The sequence below is a fragment of the Trichosurus vulpecula genome, chromosome 2 (assembly GCF_011100635.1).
Source record: "Trichosurus vulpecula isolate mTriVul1 chromosome 2, mTriVul1.pri, whole genome shotgun sequence".
Taxonomy (NCBI): Eukaryota; Metazoa; Chordata; class Mammalia; order Diprotodontia; family Phalangeridae; genus Trichosurus; species Trichosurus vulpecula.
Genome location: NC_050574.1, coordinates 21,553,849 through 21,565,965, shown reverse-complemented (window position 1 = coordinate 21,565,965; position 12,117 = coordinate 21,553,849).

Genomic DNA, 12,117 nt, shown 5'->3' with positions numbered 1-12,117 from the left:
GGATAAAATACAAGCTTCCCATCCGGCTCCGGCCGACCTCGCACATCGCTGTAGCCCCGCCTGCGCTCCCCTATCTGCCAAACGAGCCCCACTGCTGTGGCCCCTCCCTTAGGGGCCTAGCTCTAGAGCTGGAAGGGACTGTACCGCAGATAAATCGATCAACATTTATTAAGTCCCTACTATGTGCTAGGCACTCTGCCAAGCTCTGGGGATCCAAAATGAGGCAAAACACGCCCCCGCCCTCAATGAGCTTGCAATCTAATGGGGGAAACAGCACGCAAACACATACATACAAAGCAGGTTATATCCAGGATGAACAGGAGATGATGACCGGAGGGAAGTCGCCGGAATGAAGAGGGATTGGGGAAGGCTTCGTGTAGCGGGTGGGATTTTAGCTGGGACTTAACGGAAGCCGGGGAGGTCAGTGGTCCGAGCCGGAGGAGCGTCTCAGGCGTGGGGGAGAGCCAGAGAAAATGCCCGGAATGGCTTGTTTCATGGAACATCTAGGAGGCCGGTGCCACTGGTTCGAAGAGTCAGCGCAGTCCAGTCACCCTCTTTTACAGACGAGGAAACTGAGTCCCGGAGATATTCATGGATTTCCTGAAGTAGGATTTGAACCCTAGCCTTCTAGAGTCCTCCACCTCTGGTCCCTTCTACCACCGATCAAGATGCTCCACCCCAGCCCCCAGCCCCGGCCTTTGAAGGAGCTGTCTACCAGGCTGGGAATGTTCTCTGTTCCCGTCTTGTTGCAAGGCTCGGCTCAGATGTACATTCCTGGAAGGGGCCTTTCCTGATCCCTCCAACCCCCACTCGGACTTGTTAGTGCCCTTGCCAGCCCCTCCACCCCCAACCCATTACTTTGTATTATCTGTGTATCTCTCGCCTCACGGTGTAAGCTTCTCGAGATGAAGAACAATTTTGGTTTTATTCTTTCTATTACAGGAGCGCCTGGCGTATGAGTTGTTCGATGGATGCTTGTCGTTTTGATCTTTGGCCTGTGGCCAGCAAGAGCTTTGAAAAGTTCTTGAAGGGAGGGAGGGCAATCTTCTTCATGGGTTATTTTGGCCCAGAATGAATAAGGCAACAGCACCCTCTCCCTCCGTTCCCACCTCTCAGTCGCCAAGCCTCATTACCAAGAAAAGACTGTTCCCCTTGAAAAAGGAGTTCTGGTCCATCCAGATGTGGTGGAGGCAGAAGGAAGTGGTGAGTGAAGCCCCCACCCAACCACCCACTCAATGAACGCCCTCTTTTGAGGTTCCCGGCTCAGCTGAACCGAAGCCCTTGGGGAAAGCCTGTGGTCCACTCACTCACTCATAATGCCATGGACCCGCTGGTGGAGCTGCTTGGATCTTTACTGAGTATGAAGGAAACCTATTGATTTTTTAAATTCGGAAAACACTCATTTAGCACCCACTATATGCAAGGTCTCATATTAGACCTGAGGTTACAAAGTTGTTTGTGCTTTTTTTCTTTTAAGAGTCCCTACCCTCAAGAAGTTTCAATTCTACTGGGGGATACAATGAGTCACACAGGTAGTTAAATACAATTTTGAATGGACTTTGTGTTTAAGGGCTCGGTAGACCTGAGACCAGGCTCAGAAACTCGCTAGCATTTGAGACTCATAAAATGATGAAAAGAGTCACTTAATTTGGGTTTTCTCATCACTCAAACAATCTTCAGGCATTTTAAAAATCACCTACTAAGTGCCAGGCCATGTGCTAGGCATAGAAAGGGCACGTAAATGACAAAAATGAAGAAATCCCTTACTTTCTATCAGGGAAGACAAGTCTTATAATAACGCATAATAGATATAAGGTGTTTTTTGTGGGAGAAGTTTGGGGATCAGGAATAATAACTTCATATTGTCAGACATGACTGAAAAACGAAAAGACCGATCTATAAATTGGATCATTTGATCATCAGGACCTTAGATGCCAATGTGAACAACCCACTCAATTTACAGATGGGGAAACTGAGGCCATTAGTGGTCAAATGGACTGGACCGTGGTGGCACAACCAGTAAGTACATGAGGATGAGATATGAGCCCCGTTCTACCTGAGTTGGAGGCCAGTGGCCTATCCGTTGCCCTCCATTAAGGCCTCCCTCACAACGGTGTTGTAAAGGGACTCCTTCACAAACTTGAAAGTACTATATAAATAGGAGCCATGACTGTAATTAATCCTTTCTAACGTTTCAAAACCCACCAGAGACAATAGAATCGCCCTTGGCATTTATATAGCTCTTTATGGTTTACAAGGCATTTTACGTGCATTATTTCATCAGAACCCCACAATGGTATCAGGGAGGTAGCCTCTATAACTATCACCCCCATTTGGCAAATGAGAAAACTGAGGTGGGTGGGGGCAGGGCAAGCCTCAGAGACTAGAATTGAATATATCATCTGTACTCCAAAAACGCTTCTTACCCAAGTCCTCAATCTCGTATTTATTTATTATTTATTACTTGAATATCAATGGGCTATATTTATATTGAGTTGTTTGGATGCCACAAGAAGGATCCCTTTCCTATATTAAATAACCCCCATTTGGCTATGTTTTCTCAGGTAGCACAGTGTGTAGAGCAATGGACCTGGAGTCAGGATTAACCGGAGTTCAAATCCAGCCTCAGCTGTGTGACCCCAGGCTTGTCATTTTACACCTCTTCTGTTTCTTAGTTTCCTCATCTGTAAAATGGGGCTAGGTGGCATTGTGGATAAAGCGCTGGGCTTGTCATCTTCACCAGTTCAAATCCAGCCTCAGGCATTTACTAGCTTTGTGACCCTGGGCAAGTCATTTCACCCTGTTTGCCTCAGTTTCCTCATTTGTAAAATGAACTAGAGAAGGAAATGGCAAACAGCTCCAGTGTCTCTGCCAAGAAAACACCAAAACGGGGTCACAGAGTTGGAGACAACTGAACAAAAATGGGGGCGATAATAGCACCTACCCCTCAGGGCTATTATGAAAATAAAATGAGGTAACATTTATTAAACAGTAATTCGACAAGTATTTATTGTTGTTTGTCCTTCCTTTTTGAAGAGGATCAATGGTGTCTTGATTCGCACTTGTGAAGTGCCTCACTGGCAGACCGGCACAATCCTCAGCCTCACTATCTCTTCTAGAGTCTTCCAAGTCCAAGGGCAAGACAAAAGTGTTTATTAAGTGCCTCATCACTGCTAAGGTCTGGGGATACAAAGAAAAGACAAAAGCCAGGCCCTGGCCTCATGGAGCTCACCGTCTAATAGAGGAGAGAGCATGCAAACACCTTGGTGTAAAGAACGTATTATTACCAGATAAATTGGGGTTAATTGGCAGAGTATAGGCGCTAAGGATTTGGAAGGATTGGGAAGGGCTTCTTGCAGAAGATGGGATTTTAGCTGGGACATGAAAGAAGCCTGGGAAGCCAGGAGACAGAGATGAGGAATGAGACCATTCTAGGCATGGGGAGGGGGGGGATGGGAGTGGGGATGGAGGGGAGGGAGAGTCAGAGAAATGCCAAGAGCCAGGAGATAGCCGGTGCTGATGCAACCCAAGTAAGCCTATGTTTGGCCACATTCTCTCTGTCCTCTGGTGATGCAACGGAAGCTTAGTGTTTAACCATAAAATAAATAGCACCTTTGATAACAAATCGAGAAGCTCAAAAGTAAGGGGGGGAGGGGGGAGTGGAGGGAAGGAAAGCAAATAGACGGAATCCCCTCCAGTTCTGAGTGGATCAAATTCTCTGAAATACCTAAGAACATCATGATGGGCAGCATGGATTCAAGGCCCCAGACAGCCTCCTGCGCTTGGCCTGAATGATGCCTAGATTCAGGTAGACACAGAAAGTTAAGCATTTGGCATGGCACAGTTTCTTCCGGTTTCCTATAGAGAAGGAAATTCTGCCGGGCTTATCAGTTAACTTTCCATTCTACGAGATCACTGACATTTATTTTCCTCTTAACCTATTACTGATTCCTAGAGTTTTAAATTTAATTAATTAATATTCTCAGCCCTTAGGTTAAGCATTCTGCGAACATTCCCTAGCTTGGGATCCATGACAGCCTAAATATCCAGCCAGAAAGGGGTCTGGCTGTTATCATGGAGTCAGAGGAGCTGGGTTCAAATTCCTTCTCTGCTACTTATTACCTAGGTGACCCTGTCCAAGGCTCAGTTAACCCATCTCTAAAAGGAAAGGAGGAGGCCAGCTGACCTCAAAAGTCTCTTTTGTCTCTGAATCTCTGGTCTCTCCCTCTTGGCTAACATTAGTTGGAACCCAGGTACTAATCGTGCTTGTATAGAGACTGGTCCAGGGAAGCTCTGGATCAGGGGTGGAATCTAGGCCTCTAGGTTCCCCACCCCTGCCCTAGATGGAGACACTGCTTCTACTAAGGCAGGCCAGCACTCTCTCTGCCAACTTAGAGCCTTGGGAAGGTTGCCCAGAGCCCTGAGAAGTGATCTTCCCTTGGTCACACTTCGGGTCAGTGGGAGAACTTGAACTCAGCTCTTTCTTTACTCTCCACATCTAGACCGATCAACTAAACAATATTTATTTAGCACCTGTCCTGATTCAGGACATAAAAGGAAATAGTCCTGCCCTCTAGGAGCTAGCATTCTGGGCTGGCAGTGGGGGTGGGGTGGGGAGATAGAGCAAATAAGTGTAGTTTGGAGAGGAAGAGAACTCCATCAACTTAATGGGATCAGGACTCCGAGGATGCAAGAGACAAAGTCCAGCCAACGCCTGCCTTCGGGGAGTTTTCGTTCTGTTGGGATTCATAAGTTCTAAATATAATCCTATAGAAAAGAAGAATACTTGGAATTGACCTCTCTGCTGTCATTCGATTTTTCGTTTTATCCCTGTTCCTTTCTGGCCCAGGCCAGTACTTTCATTCGGGCCTGTAATGCTCCCTAGTCCTCAAATCCAATGAGATAATGTTTGTGAGGGCTTAGCACAGTGCCTGGCCCACGGCAGGGATCCTGTTAGCCTTGTAAATTTGGAGCTAGAAGGGACCTTAGAGAGCACCCGGTCCAATCCCTTCATTTTACAGAAGTGGAAACTGAGGCCCAAAGAGAAGAAGTTCAGTTTAATTCAATAAATAAACATTTATTATGTGTCAGGCACTGTACTAAGCGCCAGGGATACAAGCAGAGGCAAAAGACAGTCCCTGCCCTCAAGGAGCTTACTATCTAATGGACAGACAACATGCAAACAAATATATAGACAGCAAACCATATGCAGGATAAATAGGAAATAATTAATAGAGGAAACGGATTGGAATTAAGAGGGGTTGGGAAAGTGTTCCCGTTGAAGGTAGAATTTTAGTTGGGACTTAAAGGAACCAAGGGATGTCTGTAGTTGGAGCAGAGGAGAGATATCATCGGAGGCATGGGAGACAGCCAGAGGGAATGCCCTGAGCCAAGAGATGGAGGGTCTTGTTCACAAGCAGTCAGCATTACGAGATCTAAGGGTATGTGGTGGGGAGTAACGTCTAAAGAGACTGGAAAGGTGGGAGGGGGCTAGGTCATAAAGGGCCTGCTGTTGTTACTTCTCCTTCTTTCACCGTGACCTCAGGGAGATGATGACATGACTGTCAAGTGAACTGGATTTAAGTGAGGCAGTGCTATGCAAAGTCACCAGCCTCACTTTCCCCTCCAGAGCCATCTGGGTGCAGTGGCCGGATATAGATCAGGATAACCAGAGATAGGCCTGGATGCAATGGGAGACCTTGGCCTTTTTAACCTAAGGTCTTTAATAGGTCTCACTTTGACTGAGACAGTGAAACAGCTTGTTAGTGAATTGAGATTACAGAGGGCCTGGAGAAGTTACAAGTTAAACCATTCAGCCAGGCTCTCACAGGACTTGAACCCAAGCCTACTCCTGACTTGAGGTAGACAGGCCTTCTCTCCTCTGCAAAAGGCTGCCCGTCTTTTTGTAAAAACTAATGTTACCACTAACTACAAGCTGTTTCCTTACCAAATAACTTGAGATGACAGCAGAAGCTCTGCCCAATTCCTGCCCCCTCCTTCACTTATTTTAAAAAAAAAAAAACATTCCATGAATAGCTTTTGTCTTCCACACTTACCGTATACCCATATGCTGTTCTCAGTGGACAAAAAAGGGATCTGATTCAGGACCTGCCAGGGGACACCTTTTCAGCCCATACAAGTCTATCTTTTACTGAATGGGGACATAGAGGAAACCTCAAGTTTCAGCAGGAAACTTGAGCTATTCCAAGTCTCTGCAATGCTGTTGTAACTTGTGATTTGGCCTCCTTGGCAGGATTTTATTCTCCCCTATTCACAACACAATGATAATCACCGGAGCAACCTTCAAACACGCCCCTTCTTTACAGAAAGAAGATGGACGGGATATTTGCCATACGTACAGTGGGAGGTTGCAATGTCTTGGTAAGCCACTGAAAACCCAAAAGAAAATTACTGAAGTGAAGAGAAGGGCACTCAATGAACTTGATGTCTCCCCTCTTATCCGATTCTAATATGCAAAAAAAAAAAAAGCCCCAAACTGGTTCTTTCATGCTGATTTCAAGATAGGCTCTCGGAAATCCACTGTTGCTGATAGCTTCCTGAATTTCACCCTTCATAGACTCATAGAGACAGAGATGGAAGGGACCCCAAAGGCCATCTAGTTTAACCCCCTCATTTCACAGATGAGGAAATTGGGGCCAAAGAGAAGTAAATTGTCTAAGGGATAGCTAAGTATCATGGGGGACAGAGTGCTGGACCAGGTATTAGGACGACCCAAATTCAAATGTGACCTCAGACACTTCCTAGCTGTGTGACTGTGGGCAAGTCACTTAACTCTGTGTGCCTCAGTTTCCTCATCTGTAAAATAAGCCGGAGAAGGAAATGGCAAACGGCTCCAGAATCTTTGTCAAGAAAATCCCATATGGGGTCACGGAGAGTCGGACACGACTGAAAAATAACTTAGCAACAAGTTCCCAACTCCAGGTCCGGCAATCTACCTACTGCACCACCCAGCTTCCTTCATTTTACAGATGAGGAAACAAGCCCAAAGAGAAGTCCATTGTTTAAGGGGCAGCTAAGTGTTCTGGTGGATGGAGTGCAGGGCCTGGAGTCAGGAAAACCTGAATTCAGATCTGGCCTCAGACTCTTCCTAGCTGCGTGACCCTGGGCAAGTCACTTCACTTACCTTTGCCTCAGACTCCTCAACTGTAAATTGGGGATGATAATAGCATCCTCCTCTAAGGGCTGCTGTGAGGATCAAATGAAATAAGATCTGTGAAGTGCCTGGCTCATAGTAGGCCCTGTGTAAATGTTTTTTTTTTTCCCATTCCCTTTGCCTAAAGTCACACAGAGGCAACATTTGAACCCAGACCCCTGAACTACAGTGGGAATACTCTTCCCATGGTATCATGCTTCAAATAGTATTTGATCAGTAATGACAAATGACCAGATAACTGTTTTCAGGCCTTTTTCGGTCATGTCTGACTCTTCATGACCCCGTTTGGGGTTTTCTTGGCAAAGATACTGGAGGGGTTTGCCATCTCCAGCTCATTTTACAGATGATGAAACCGAGGCAAACAAGGTGAAGTGAGTTGCCCAGGGTCGCACAGCTAGAAAGTGTCAGAGGCTGGATTTGAACTCAGGTCTTCCTGACTCCAGGCTTTAACCCACTGCACTACCTAGTGACCAGGCAGGTCATCTGAAGACCTTACTGGAAGAAGGTGTACTCTGTATATTTCTTTTATCTAGTGTGCTAATATTTGGTTCTGTGGGATGTCTTGGGGATGAGCTTATAAGGAAACACTTTACTTGAAGTACTCTTCCATAGTGACTTCCAAACCTAAATCTCTGGTCTTACACAAGCACCAGTGGACTTTCTGGAGGTTTCCTTCCTCACCTTAGTGGTTCAGAACAAACACTATTCAGGAACAAAGAGGAAAAGGCCAGGCTGGAAGTTTGAGGAAAATGTTCTTATTTTCCAGTTTCTAGTTTGGTTCAGGATCTTTAAAGGGGGTTAAATTCAGATTAAAAAAAATGTTGCACTATGCCTGGATGTCTGTTTCCAAGACAAAAACAATGTTAGCTGAGGGCTTTTTGTGTGTGTGATTTGAACACAGAAAACTAAAAATAGCTGCTAAAATACTTAATTTCCATGATAATGGACCAGATTTCTACTTCTGCCCTTACCCTACTTACTGAAGCCTCTTTGAAATTAAAAGAAGCTGTCTAAGGGAGGCTGCCCTTGGAGTCAGGACAGGGATGAGAATCTAGCCCAGACGCTTGGCAAAGAGAGGGCTCTTTTCTGAAGGTCATTGGACCTCTTTCACTGTCTTTTCAAAATAAGGTCTGTGGGTCATTATCATAAATAAAAAAGTATCATTTCACATTGTTGTAAAGGCTTTATCAGGGCATGTAAAATTTAGGTTTACATACTGTATACTAGTTGTGAGAGTCACAACTGAATTCAGCAAATAGTTGTTGGATGCCTACTATGTGCAAAGGGCATTGTCTGGGCACCAAGGAGTTCCTGCTGATAAATACGACACAATCTGTGATCTCAAGAAGTTTTCTGTATACTGGAAGGGGGGGGGGTAAGACAAGTCCATAAATTCAATATAATCAAGCATATATTAAGTGCCTAATAAGTCTAAGGGCCTAGGCCAGGCATTTGAGAGCCCATGTTCTAAATGGCTGGAGTCAGAGGACCTAGGTTTAAATCCTGCCTAGACGTAAATAGAAGAAGGGGCAGGCATGGTCCGCTCCTCACTCTTTCACTACCTAGCTGTGTAACTATGGTGTAAGGCATTGTACTTCTCTGTGCCTCAGTTTCCCTACCTGTAAAGTTAAGGGGTTGGATTACATGTCCTTTAAAGTGTCTCGGAACTATGATCACCGGTATACAAGATGATTAACAAAATTTATTTCAAGAGGTTGAGAGCACTGATAAGTGATGGGACCAGCTGGGTTCCAAAAGAAGCCAGGGATTTTATGAGGCAGAAATGAAATACTTATAACATAAAGAAAGATTAAAACAGGGGTATGAACAAAAGGCTGTGGGGACTTAGAGGGGTGTGAATGTCATATCTGGCTTAAGGGGAAGGTGGTAGAATTGAGAAAGGCTTCATGAAGAAGAAGCCACCTGAGCTGAGCTTTGAAAGATGCATCCTATTCTGACAGACAAAGATGAGCATGAGAACCTTTCTAGAAGGAAAGAAGAGTGAGGATGAAAACATGAGGTATATTTGGGGAACACTGACCAGTCTAGCTTTCACTGTCCAGCCTTGATTTGGGGACCAGTAGAGGACTGTTGAAGGTTTTTTGAGAAAGGGAATGGCAAGATTGGGGCTATGCTTCTAGAAGGTCATTTTGGCAAAAATATGTACGGGAAAGAATGAAGGTAGGAAGACCAGTTAGAATGCTATTAAAATATTCTAGGCAAGTGTGGTAATGGGGACCAGAACTAGGGTGGTGGCTGTGGAAATGGAAAGGAAGGGACCAATTTGGAGGCAGTATTAGTCAGCAGGACTCAGTGATGACTGGATATGGGAGGCCAGGGAAGGGAAATATCAAAGATGCTGCCAAGGTTTTAAACCTAGATGACTGGTGGAATGGTAATACCCATGAAAGAAACAGGGAAATTAGGAAGAAGGGAAACCACTAGAGAACCGAAGTCTCTGACGCCAATGGTCCCCCCACTTCTGACACATAGCTATTACTGGTCTTGTGCCACAGATTCATCACTGACAAACCCTTTGGCGGTCTTTATTTCCAAAACCTCAAGCATCTCATGGTACAGCCCAGGCCTCAAGACTTCGGATTTTGACCTGAAATCCTAGGTGGATTTCCCTATGTCTTTTTACATGGTGCGAATCTCAGAGAAGTTGTGGTATAGTAGAAAACATTCTTGGGTTTGGAGTCAGAACATCTGGGTTTCGATTCTGGTTCTGATGCTAGCTAACTGTATGACCTTGGCCCAATCACTTCTGTTCTCTGAGACTCAGTTTTCTAATCTATAAAATAAGGAGGTTGGATTAGATTGCCTCTGGGGTCACTTCCTACGCTAAACCTATGATGACCTAAGATTCCCTTGTAGCTCTAAATCCTGTGATTCCTAGAAGGATGGCTGCTCTTGTAGGAGATGTGCCTTATCCATATTGATTTAGAGCTGGAGGGAACCTCAGAGGCTGTCTGCTCCAACCACCCCATTTTATAGGTGAGGAAATGGAGATCCATAAAAGAAAGACACCTGCCCAGGATCAGAGAGGAAGGATCACAGGCCCATAGACCGAAGGTTAAGAGATGTTGGTTTTTACTTCTTCATTTTACAGGTAAGAAAATTGAGGCCTGGAGAGATGAACTGATTCGCACAGAAACACATACATACTCAGAGGCCTTCTGGTCCAATCTTTTCATTTTAAAGATAGGGAAACAGGCCCAGAAAGAAGCAATTTACTTAAGATCACACATGTTATAAAAGCTAGAAATGGAGCCTGGTTCCCCTGCTTACTACTCCTCTGTCCTTAGGGATGGGGGCAGCTAGGTGGCACAGTATAGAGAGCACTGGGCCTGGAGTCAGGGAGACTCATCTTCCTGAGGTCAAATCTGGCCTCAGACACTTACTAGCTGTGTGACCCTGGGCAAGTCACTTCACCCTGTTTGCCTCAGTTTCTTCATCTGTAAAATAAGCTGGAGAAGGAAATAGCAAACCACTCCAGTATCTCTGCCAAAAAAACCTCATGTGGGGTCAGGAAGAGTTGGACTGAACAGCAACAACAGTCCTCCGGGAGGCTATTTCAACTTTCTGGCTCACATCTTCCTCCTCTGCAGGATAAGGGGTTGCGTCAGGCTATTCCAAAGGTCTCTTCCATTTTGCAATGTGTTTTAAATTGGAGGCCGCATGGTGGAGTGAGCAGGGTGCTGGCTTTGGAACCAGAGGATGTTCTCAAATCCCTTACTTATTGGGTGACCTTGGACAAGTAACTTTACCTTCCTGGACCTCTATCCCTCCTCTGTAAAATGAGGAGGTTGCACCCTGTGGCCTCCGAGGTCCCTTCCAGCTTTAGAGCGAGGATCCTATAAAAGTTTCCTTGATTCACAATCCTGTGTAAATTCCTCCTCTGGCATGACCCAAACTTCTAACCATTTCGGGGAGGCAAAGATCCCATAGACAGAATTATTTAACTTTAAGACATTTGTTAAAGCCTAATTTGTGCCAAGTTTCTTTTCAACTTTAACCTGCATCTGTCTTGAATTTTAATATTTTGGTGAATTTTCCCCAATTCAATCCCATATTTCCTATGAGCTGGCCAGTAGGGTGTGCTCTCTCCCCTTGCCACAAAAAAAAAAAAAATTTAAAAACTGTTGGAGCTGGAACTTTTCATTAAGAGATTTTTGTAATTAGAAGTTTCAGTCCCATAGGAAAGTAAATCAAAATATAACATTCGTAGATCTAGATACATGCACACAAAAAATATGAAAAGTCAAATTGTCAGGCGAAGGAAGAATGCTTTGAAAGATGCTATGTCCCCTCTCCCTTTAACTTCATCCTGAATTCAGTGATACCTTAATGCAAGTATATCCTTAGATCTTGGGGAAGTATGAGGAAACACCAGGTTTTTTTAGAAGAAAATTTTAAGGTACATTACATCGTTTTTTAGAAATTCAAAATGGCCACTAAAATTTGAAGAAAAATGTGTCTGAAGCCAACTTTATATATTGCAGCATTAATCCTGTATTTTAATAATAGATTGAATATGTATGACCTTATCTCATTTCACTTTTGGATGTGGTATTTGAAACGTGGTCAGTAATACTACAATTCCGCAAATAAGAAAATAGTTTCATGATGAATAATAAGTTCATAGAATCATAGATTTAGAGCTGCAAAGGACTTCAGAGGCCATTTAGTCTGACCCTCTCATTTTACAGACAAGGAAACTGAGGCCGCCGGAGGTCATAAGATCATAAATCTAGAGCTGCAAGGGACCCCGGCCACCCTTTTGTTCAACCCTCTCACTTTGCAGAAGCAGAAACTGAGGTCCAGAGGGGTTAAATGATTTACCCAAGGTAAGTCATTTGGGATTCCATTTATTATAAATCTCTAAGACTTCATCAATTCAGAAAACATTTGTTAGGTGTCTCTTACATGCAAGATCCCCA